This window comes from Daucus carota, chromosome 1, assembly GCF_001625215.2.
Source record: "Daucus carota subsp. sativus chromosome 1, DH1 v3.0, whole genome shotgun sequence".
Lineage (NCBI taxonomy): Eukaryota > Viridiplantae > Streptophyta > Magnoliopsida > Apiales > Apiaceae > Daucus > Daucus carota.
In genome coordinates, this window is record NC_030381.2 from 30,241,312 (window position 1) to 30,253,590 (window position 12,279).

The window sequence follows — 12,279 nt, forward strand, 5'->3', positions numbered from 1 at the left end:
TTTGTGAATAATGTACAATGTAATATAATCCCTTTAACCTTATATTATAGATCAGACTCAAGGCATGTATTGTGTCATCCTCTTCATCGTCTAATCCGAATTTCCTTGATCAATGAGTAGACTATTAAACAAATCAATATTTGAGCACGGCCATGCATTTTATAGTCTCACTCAATCAAGAGGCCAATAATATCACTCCTAAAATAGGAGGGTTAAATCCTTTCTAGATCATTCATATTTCTCATACGATTCATAATATACCCAATGTACATTTCATCATTACCCGGTCAAAGGTAACTTTTAGTGCAACCAAAGTATATTAATTCTCATATAGAAATATAATGATATCAAGTCAGAGGATCATTACATCATTATCACAGTGAGAATTTCTAATGACACTTATTAACATGTAAAATCTCACGGTGGGTCATTCCAGTGCCATGTGTCGATACATGCACTTATGTTCTTGACTTTAGCATCACTATACCTATGATCAATGAGATGTGATCATCAGTCAACAAACATACTAGTCTTAATGCATCATTATTGTCCCTTAACAATGATACTCGACTAGGGACATTTAGGAATATTGATATTATTCTCATAATCTCATTTCTAAGTCACGTACTTAGAGATATAGAATTACATATAATATTCCAAGGACATTTATTATACTTTCAATTTATTACGCAGTAAATAAAGACACAATAAATATTTATTCCATAATCAATATAACATAATCCATAAATGTCTACGATAGAACACAATAGTATTGTCTCTAGGACACCAATACTAACAGCCACCATCCAGCAAGTTGAGGGCATCCTGAGAAAGTAGTCCGTCGATGTTGAAACAGGTACGAGCATTGCCTAGGGAGACTTCCCAATGCTGTAGACCACAGCAGAACCCCCAAGTAGCCACTACCCCCTTACAGGATCACTGAGAGTCTTGAGACAGCTGTATAGATATAGAAGAGCTGTCCAGAAGATTTGCCTGACCCTCCTCTATTTCTATCAGATTTGGTCTACTTAAACCCTTCTTGGCTAAGTCATCAGCTTGCTCATTCAAATACTGAGGAACAAACTGAACGAAAATGAATTTATTTACTAGATGCTCAAATTCAAAATCCACCCACTTGAGAGGAAATTTAATAAAAATTCCTTCATTGAAGGCACTGACTACTTCAGACGAATCTGTACAAACAACAACTCTTTTGTGAGCAATGCCAAGATTTATCACCTACCAAATGACGCGTAGGACACTATCCAGTTCGGTGTCTAATGCATTGACAGAGGGAACTGGGCCTGAGAAGAGAATTATTGTCTTACCATCACGATTTTTTAATATACCTCCAATGCTTCCTCCAAAACTATAATCATCTAATGCTCCCCATGCCCCATCCGTTGCCGCTATAAAATCGTAGTTATCCCTTTTATACTTCCAGAAGGAGTTTGAAAGTTTGAAAAAAGGGACCACGATGGCCCCTTGCGGATTAATACGCCATAATGGGTCCGCTCCGAAATTAATCATTCCCGAAGCAGCCCCCATTTGTCTAATCTCAGAACGATAATTTCCTTCAAACTTTCCTATTTAATTCTCTTTTTAAGAAAGATTAATTCGTTTCGAGCCAACCAAATAGACCAGAGAACAGCCACCACCAGTATTCTCCAAAGGAAGCTTACCACTGCAGAAGGGAAAATAGAGAGCAGTCGTAACAATGAAAAATTCCCACGAAGAGCCAACCCCATTCCGCTAGAGAACACTCCCAAAATAGATGTGATATAGTTTCTTGCGCATTTTCACACCAAGGACACGAGTCCAGAGTGCCTCTAATCCTGGAACTGATGAATTTTCTCGTAGGCACAATGTTCCATTGGATTTTCCATAAAAAACAAGAATTTTCGGCGGGGCTTTGATTTTCCATATCACTCTCCAGATATAACTATTTTGCGGGTCAGGGGTGCTGGACGACATTAATAGATCATGACACAACTTCGATGAGAATTGCTCCTTCCCCAGAAGCCATTGTAGAATGTCAGCACCCTGTGAGAGATTGATCTTATCGACGAGGGAAGCCAGTGATGAAAAGTCTGCCATTGATTCTACCTCGGGAGAATCTAACCAAAGCTTAGGGTCCCTTCTATTTTCATTCCAGATCTTCATAAATACATCCACATGAATATGTTTCACTCGAACCAGTTTGTAAAGAGAAGGGAAGCTTGATTGTAGGGTAGAAGGACCAATCCTCCAATCCTCCCAGAAATAAACCGAGTCTCCACTTTTGACCTTCCATTTGAAATTCTCCCTTCTCAAGAATTTATCGATGACTGGGTCCGAGAGTAATTCTACTATCTTCTTCATAACCGGAGAACACAAATTTTTCTCCACCCGTGATAGATCGTAATGTACATGAGCACCATACCTTTGCAACATAATCTGATTCCAGTAGCTATTCCTCTCACTGTAGGCACGCCAGATCCATTTCGCAAGAATGACCAGATTTTTGTTACGTATCGAGTTTAGGCCTAGGCCACCCCAATTTTTTGGAAGACAGATGTTTTCCCAGTTAAGCAAGTGTAACTTTTGACCTCCATGAACATTGTGCCCGCACATGAAAGCTCTTCTCTGCCGTTCCAAAATATGAACGACCGTTTCCGGCATCCTATACATGGTGAACTAGTATATAGGAATACTATCAATTGCCGCATGTAATAGAACTGTTTTCCATGCTAATGAGATCCTTGACGCATCATACGAGTTGATTTTAACAGAGAACTTGTGTGAATTAAGGGATCCCAGAATCGCACCGCTCTAGGATTTGCACCCAAGACTGCTCCCAAATAGATAATAGGACCTTTGTCTAGCTTGCAGCCAAGAATCGATACACAATCATCAATCCGCTGTTTCGATTGTTTGAAAGCATATAGAGAGCTCTTGTTAAAATTGATCTTGAATCCCGATAAGAGTTGAAAGCATTGAAGCACTTGTTTGATTCCCTACATCGAATTTACATCATCATCAAGGAAAAGAATCACATCGTCAGCAAATTGAAGATGAGTAATGAGACAAGAAATTACACAAACTAAGAAGATCCATAAATAAGCATGAGATAAGTCGTTGCATATAACAAATATATATATATACATACATATATATATATATATACACATACATACATACATATATATATATATATATATATATATATATATATATATATAGGGTTAATAATCAAATGAGTCATCAAAGTGGACTCAATATATCAAGTTGGTCACTGAACTCAAAACCGTCTCAAATTGGTCACTTAAGTCACTTACATGTATCTTTAAATATGAGTTCAAGGAGTAAAAATATTATTTACATAGATTTACACATTATTCTTGAATGTTATCACAACTTAGTACAAGGTTATGACTTCTAGTATTTATGATAATATATTTAGATTTTACTCAATAAAACCTAGAAATTGATGATTCTTATAATTAAATCTTAAGATTTTTTTGGCCATTTTATAATGATAAACACATTAATACACTTGAATATATCATTATCACTATTCTCATTTCAAACATCACTTTATCATGAAATCAATCACATCTGATAACTCTTATTATTGCCCGCATATCCGATTCACTTTCATCCTTTATCCCATTATTTATAACGAATTCGTTTCGTTCCATTTATTATTTATCATTGTTTTCATTTTTAGCTACAAACCACCACCTCCAACTACTTTCAATAAACATCATGCTCCGATTATCCCAGGAAGTCAAATAAAAAGCTCTAATAGTAAACATCTCTATATGCACACAAAATACACATATCAATCGTATTATTTATCAAATATTAAATTAGTAAATCAAAAAAATTTAATTTAATTATTTTTACCAAAAATCGTCAAAAAATAATTACAATATCACAACTGCTTCCATTGTAAAATCATCTTTGTCGAAAGTGATTTTGCACTAGAATCAAATTTCAAAATCAAAATTTGTATTTAAGTTGTAAGTGTTAGATTGTTTGTACATGTTAGATGTAATTAATATTCTGAATTGGAATCAAAATTTATGCATAAGGATGATTAATTTTAAAAAAATATATGAATTTTGAAGTAGAAACAAATGATTCTATACGAGACTCCATATAATACGGTTTCCATGAAATAATGGCCAATATATATATATATATATATAGAGAGAGAGTCCTACTCCAATAGAAACCAAATTAGCCTAAAAACTAAAAACCAGTTTCTGGACAGTTTTTTATCACTATTTTTAACTATAGAAATCACTAATTTGTACATAACATATCACTAATTTATATATAGCATATCTCGCGGATATAAATATATATATACACATATATGCAACGCATATGACCATCATCTTCACCCAAATCATAATAATGGACCTCTTACCATCATTACCAGACGTTTTCATGACTTGCCACCATCGTCTATCATCACCAATAGTCACATACACTTTCCATCATAACTTACAAAACTAACGACTACTTACCATCATCATACAACTTCCCTTGCGGCTTTCTACAGTCAAGAACCTTCCTACGGATGAAATTGATCATCTATAATCGATTATCAATAGTTTTGATAAGTAGATTTTCTCAATTTTGATAATAAAAATCGCTATTTACATACTGTATAAAAACAGTGATTAGTACAGTATAAATTAGTGATACCCGTAATTATAAATAGTGGTAGGAAAACTGGTTTCTAGTTTTTATTTTAAGAGTGATTTCTATTTGATCATGAGTCTATATATATATATATATAGTCTGGCTCCAATACAACTACAAACTTCAAAAATATATCTAAATCCCATCAAAATATAACATAGAAGAGCATCTCAAATAGCCTCTTTATATGAGCTCTTAACTTGAAATTTGAAGAGCAAGTGGAAAAAGGTTGCTCCAAGAGATTTTTAGTGGCTCTTTGAATCAGCAAGAGTCTCTTCTCTCTTAAAGACTCTTAACTAATATTATATGATATATTTTGTTTTTCTGACCACTTTATTCATGTACTCTTATGATTGCATATTATGTTTAAAAATAGAAAAATGGATAAGGAGTGAAATATGAAGAGTATTGTTGAAGATAAACACACATTAACCTACTAGGAGTCAATATTTTGTAATATATTTAAGAGTGAACTAAGAATCTATTGGAGATACTCTAACAGTATGCAAAATTGATCACTGTGAGATGAAGAAAAATATAGTTAAGTCAATTTTTTTTTTTAAAAACTCACTGATTGACGAGAAAAAATCATATTAAAAACAAAAAGATTATGATTATATGAGATCATGTGCGAGATGGTGTATTTTAATTGTGTATAGTGATCGGTCAGTGTCATTAGATTAGATTCATTTGATGAACTGGATCAAGTTTATCCAATTTGTTTTGAACCTGAAAAATTGTCTATATATAAAATTACATCCTTATATATAATAAGTTTAAAGGATAATCTAATTATTTGACACATTATTATCGAATAAATATGGACTGTTAAATATTATTGATCGAAATCAATTATAATGGAATAACTCCTACCTTGTTATAAATATCTTGATAATTTGATAAATCATCGCTATTCGGTTCAATATATACACGATTGTAATCATATGATCATATTTAACTTTTTCTTATAGTAATTCGGTATTTATGTCAAATAATTTGATTAATTGATAACGTCGGACATGGTAGGAGAGTTGCATCTCACTTGGTTGATCGCTCTGATTACTACCCATATGAATATAGTATTCTCCAATATTTCATTACCTTATTATATGTTATAAGGACTAGTTTAAGATGATTGAGATGAGTAAAAGAAATTCAATATCGATATATACAACATGCGACTTTTTGAACTTTAAACAAGAGACTGCCATTATTTTCATTTTATATTATTAAGTTTCTTTATTATAATGTTGGTAAAACTTCCTTATATATACAATTTAGAATCATGTACTTTTGATGTAAAATTAATACAAGTTGCATTGAAATTCAGCTGCGTTTTTTATGTGCGTGGTTAATTCATGAAAAAAATAATATTTCTATGTAGTTGTAAAAAAATAACAATTTGATAATTTTTATTTCTAAAATAAAATTCAGCTATCAAGGGAAAGTAAAAAAAAAAACGGTGAGACGAAGAATCAACAGTGTCTTCTTCTGCGTTCCAAAAGTCGGCCAGATAAGCTTATATATATACAGAAGGTGAGAGGATGTAATCCTGATATTGTTCGTTATAATACACTTGAATTTGGGTTTTGTCGGGAGAACAAGGCAGTTGATGCAATGAAAGTAGGGGTGTTCGCGGTACGGTTTTTACCTAAAATCACAGACCAACCCGCATATGCGGTTTGGTTAAAAACTTAAACCGCGACCGCACCGCGTAAATCAAAAACCACGTAAATCACACCGCATAAATGCGGTGCGGTGGGGTTTGTGCGGTCCAACAATTTTACTTTTAAAATTATAAAATATTCAAAATTAAAAATTACAATAAAATTTAGAAGTCACTAAATAATTCGTCTCTTCATTGAGTGGCCAAATCAACATCCGAGTGTAAAATTACATTACAAATAATCAATTATAAACTCAAAAGCAACTTCATATTTGGCATACTAGACAGTGGCAGGAGCTATTACAATGGTATATAAAAACAAGTACATGTCAAATGAACTGTGAAGAGATGAGAGTCGTAGGGTTAATATTAGATTACACTATTGTTGGGTGGGCTAATCTGAAATATGGGCCAAAATAAATATATGATATAAATATTATATATACATATATTATATTATATAAATATTATAATATATATATATATATATTATATGCTATGCGGTGCGGTGTGGTTTGAACCGCGATACCTAAATCTCAAACCACAACCCGCACCGCACCGCGCGGTTTGTAAAAAATTCAACCCTCGACCGCACCACAAAAATTTAAAACCGCATTTTGTGGTGCGGTTTTGTGCGGTGTGGGCGGTCCGATGAACACCCCTAAATGAAAGTTCTATGAGATAGAAATGTTTGTTTGAGCCAGAGGTAGATTCCCATTATTTATCTTACTGCAGTTTATCCATTTACTTATGGATGAACATCTGTTTTTATCAGGGCCTAATTTGATATGCTGTAACCCAGCACAGTAACCTACACTTCCTTGAAACTTATCTGGGTGACACTGTTTGGCTATATAATTTTTAGTTTAAACTATGTAACCTACAATCCCTAAGAATCTCAAATAACATTAAAATATTACAACTTAGTTACATTGCTCAGACTTTCCTGAGTTACTGCGTCAATGTCCTATTTATAATATATTTTGCAAACTTTTCCTATTTATAATATAATTATGATATATAAAATTAATGTTTGATATAACACTACCTATTTATATACATTGATCTTAATTTACTTTTTACTTAATATTTATATATGTTACAATTACTTCCAATACTAATCGTTATAATAATTTTATGTCACAATAATTTTGTATGTCGATATTTATAAAATCATGTTTATAAAATTTTAATTGATATCTAATTTTATTTATAAGTTATTTTAAATAATATACATAAATAAAAATAAAATTTTAATTGTATGATATTATTAATATAATTATATATATAATTTTATTTTTATATAATTAATTTATTTAATTAAAAATTTTAAAATTTTATAAAATATGTGAATATAATTATAGTTAAATACTCTATACCAAACATGTGTTTTATTGATATATTTATATACGAGCTCATTTTAATAATCTTTTTATCTATTTTATAAATATTAATATATACTTTTTCCTTTTAATATTATATTAAAATTTATATAACTTCATTTAATATTACATATCAAATAATTTTTATTTTTTATATGTTTGTATAAATTTATTAATTTATATTACATAAATAATCAAAATTTCAGTTACATAGTTACATGCATATATAAATTTAACGAGTAAATTTCAAATATGCGGCTATGTTTTACACCAATTTGCAAAAATGTGGCTGAATTTTAAAATTCGCAAAAATGTTGCTGGACTTCACTTCTGTCTTTCAAAAACTACCGTTAAAAACGTTAGTTTTTAGCTGTTAACTCATTTAAAAAACATAAATTTAAGGAGTAGTCACGTAAAATCAGAAAAATAGCAGGGTAGTCCCTTCCTCAACCCTCCTCTCCCTTCTTTGTCTTTCTTTTCCGGTTTAAACACGCGGCGGCCTGTTCATTCCTCCAAAAGCCAGCAATTATTTCTGTCCTCTCTCCTCTCCAAGATATAAACCATTTGCCATAAAACACAAACAATTAGTTCACAAAATATACACATAGAGCAGGTGGGTTCACAAAATATACAGATAGAGCAGGTGGTTTTTCTTGGTACCAGGTTGGCCGGCGAGGAGGACAGCTCGGCCGGCGATCTTTTTGTATTTGACTATCTGAGTGTGATATCCCGTAATTTTTAGAATAATATTAATAGATTAGTATTAATAAATAGGGGATTAAAAATGGATTATAATTAGGATTTAAAATTGAATTAGGATAATGGACTTAGAATTTGGATCAGACTTGTATTCCGATTATGGATAGGTTTAGAATTAGGGTTTCAAGACTCTATATATTGATTGTAATCCTCCATTCTTTTATATACACTTTTGAGAGCCACCCAACCTTCTATTCGTTTTTATTACAAAAATTCGCAGGGCTTTATTCTAATAAATCAGCTGTCTTGTAAAATTCGTAGTAAATTCAATTCTTATCGGATTTCGACGATTCTTGATGTTTCGGAAAGCTCTTTCAATCTCCTACGACTTTCGTTCACAATGTTTTCTCAGATTCGTTTTCGAACTGTTCTCAAAATCCCAAAAACATATTCAGGTCATGTTTTCGCTCTGAATCTGATCAGCAGACGTTTTATTTAATTACCGATTCGTTATAACTCCGATTTTGATGAGCCATACCTTTTCAGAAAGGTCTTTTCGTTCTCTACGACTTTCGTGTTTTGAGTTTTTCCATAAAACATCGTTTAGAGGGTCAAAACAGTAGATTATTGATCTGGGCAGATTGGAACAATGGAGATATTTGGAGTTTAAGATAAAGTCGGGGTTCGGGTGTTTAGATGGTCCGTTGTGAACTTCGTTAGTCTCTGAGTTTGATGTTTTCGAGGTACGGATTTTGTTCTCTTTTATTCCGCTCTAATTCTATTAGTGTTCGGTAAATTTGATTACTCTGTTTTAATCCTTTCTGTTCGGTGTGTTTGTACAGATTTCGTTCTCTTTTTATTCAGCGCTACTCCTTTCGATATTAAATGATTTTGATTTGTCCTCTTTTGATCCGTCCGATTTGATAAGTTTTGTTCTGTGCTATTCATTTGACTGTTTTGGTTTCCGAAAAATATTTTAAATAAATCTGTTTTGAAAGATTGAAATATTTGTTATGCGGTTTTCAAAGATTTTACAAAATTGTGATTTGTTCAGTTTATTTGAAATATCTGTACCATGTGATTTAAGTTGTGAAAACTATTTTGTTTTGAACCCTTAGAGAGATATAGGGTATACCGAGTTTCCCAGCTGTGGGGGTACTACAGCCATGTCTTTGCGGCACCATTGACATGACACTTCCGTGACAGTGTGATTGGTCACGGCGTATCCTTCTGTTAGCTCTTGGGAGGAGCTTTGGCCATTTTAATTATTTGTTCAGGATACGTGGGTGCACCCAGTTCAGTTTTGATATGATATTTGACGGTGACGTTGTATATGCCGTGCACGTTAGCCGGTTTGTTGCACACATTAGGTACCCTATGATGTGTGTATTTGTATATGTTCTGATCTCGGTATGAAATATCCTAACCACTCGTTGTCTCAGCCTATTATTTTAAAATAACTGTTTTATATTATCGTCAAAATATTTTAAATGTTTCTTGTTTTCTAAATAATTCCAATCCGTACTGGGCGTTTGGCTCATGCCGTATTCTTCTTCTGGCAGGTTCTTAGGGGGATCCGGGGCTGTGTGATGGAGAGCTGCCCTAAGTTACAGTGATCGAGATTTATGGACCTATAATGTTGTTAAGATTTTATTGTTTAGTGATTCTATTTACTCATGTTTATCGGATATTAGTGCTCTGTTTGCAGTTTTTGGATTTGTAGGTAACTCCTCGTCTTGATTTAAGATGGGGGTGTTACACTGAGCGATTTGCCGGAGGCTTTATGGGCAGAAGTCTTGTGGGGGAAGAGAGATGCTTTGGGAGAGAGATGGTGAAGAGAGGTGCTGAGAGCCTGAGAGTGGGTGGGCTGTGTTCTTTGTTCGGGTTTAGTATATGACTCGATCGAGTATAATTTGACCCGTTATAATTTCTAAAAGTACAGACATACCCTTGCTCCGTTAACTCCGTTTAGGTAGATTTAACGGGAGCCAACATTTTGAGAGGCGGAGACAAAATCTGGCCACCATTTTGTAAATTTTGAAATTCAACCCCATTTTTACAAATCAGTGTAAAATATAGCCACGACCTTGAAATTTACTCTAAATTTAACACACCAAACACAGTTTTCAAAGTTCCAAGTTAAGTGCACGTTGTAACCTAATTCCATGTAACTTATAGTTACGATGTAACTAAAAGTCCTGAGAAACAAACGAGGCCCTGGTAACAAAACCTCTGCCCGGGACTTCAAGGAAAGGGTATCTTGCAGCAGTATCTGCATCAAGTTTTTCCTATGTCTCCTTGTTAAAGAATTTCATCCCAATAACGAATCCGGGTATGACCTCTGTTCAGTAGTCCAAGCAATGCTTTCCTTACGTATGTATGATCCATTGCAAGGAGTCCTGTTGTTTTGGTCACTGTTTTAAGTTATGTAAAAACAAGAAATTTAACAAAGTCGGAGTCTTTATCACTTTGTACTGGTAGGAAGACCTAATATTGCCTATCATAAACGATACGTTTACATTTTTGAAAGTAAATCCTAATTTCAATTGCATCTCAGGCTTCATCCTTAAGAACTTAAGATTCAGCTCTATATCTTACCATAAACCTGTTATTAAGAACTTAAGAATTTATTCTTAAAATATAACAATACAGTAGAACACCTAAAGTGATATTCCGGTCCCAAAAAAATTTCAATTCACTAATGAAATCAATTATTATAATTAATATATTTCATACTAATACATATATGTACATCATTTTTGAGTGATTAACATTTGTGTATTAATATTTTTGGGTTAAAATAACATATAATTCTAATAACATTTCTTAAATTGATAGAATTTTGTTACAGATACAACATATAAGAATTTAAAAACAACAAAAGTCAGTGTTAATCATTTTGAAGAGTATAGATTTTGAAGAATCTATTGCAAACCTCATACGTTTAGAAGTGCTTGGTCCTCAATCTGTGCTTGGCCAGTAACTGAAATTTTGATTGAATTATCTTTTTTTTTCACTATTTTATATTTTAAAATTTAATAATATATGCTGGTCCTAAATTTGTTGTTGGGCACTCCAATTGAAATTTTAACCAAATAATTCTTATTTTAATTACAATTTCATATTTTAAATTAAGTTTGTATTAAATCACGCTCACTTTCTTTTTGCAAGCTGTACTTCATTTTGTATTTTACTATTTTTGTATTAGTCTTTTGCGATCAGGTCTTTAAACCTATCTTAATCAACACAGAGATATAGTAAATATTAAACAGATATAGAAGACTCGATAAATTACAAAATCTCAACAGAACTGAACTCTAAAGTCTGTTATTGCAAGCTGCGTAACAGAACACTTATATCACCTACATAAATTATACAAAATCATCTTTGCAAAATTTACAAACTAGTATCATATTTTACCAAAAGTAATTCTTCAATAAAACTACATTTGAAACATATACATATAATGTTTAACTAAATCTAGTATATATAATAATCTAATTATTACAACTCCTAAGAATCTTTGTCCGAGTATTGAAGCAATGATGTGTGAAAGTAAAAGAAATAGCAGTTTCTAATAGTTTAAGGGTGGTCGAAGATATTAGCAATTAACAACATTTTAACTTTACAATATATTTGTGTTCTTTTTAAATAATATAATATCAATATGCTTGCTATATAAGTTATACATAGCAATTATCATATTATAGTTTAAATATAAAAAATCAGCTTCTGACATAATTAGAGAACCACAGTCATCCAATTTATTTCTGTATTATACATACTAATAACAGGTACAAAATTATGCTATAAATAAAATATGAATTCACAAAACAT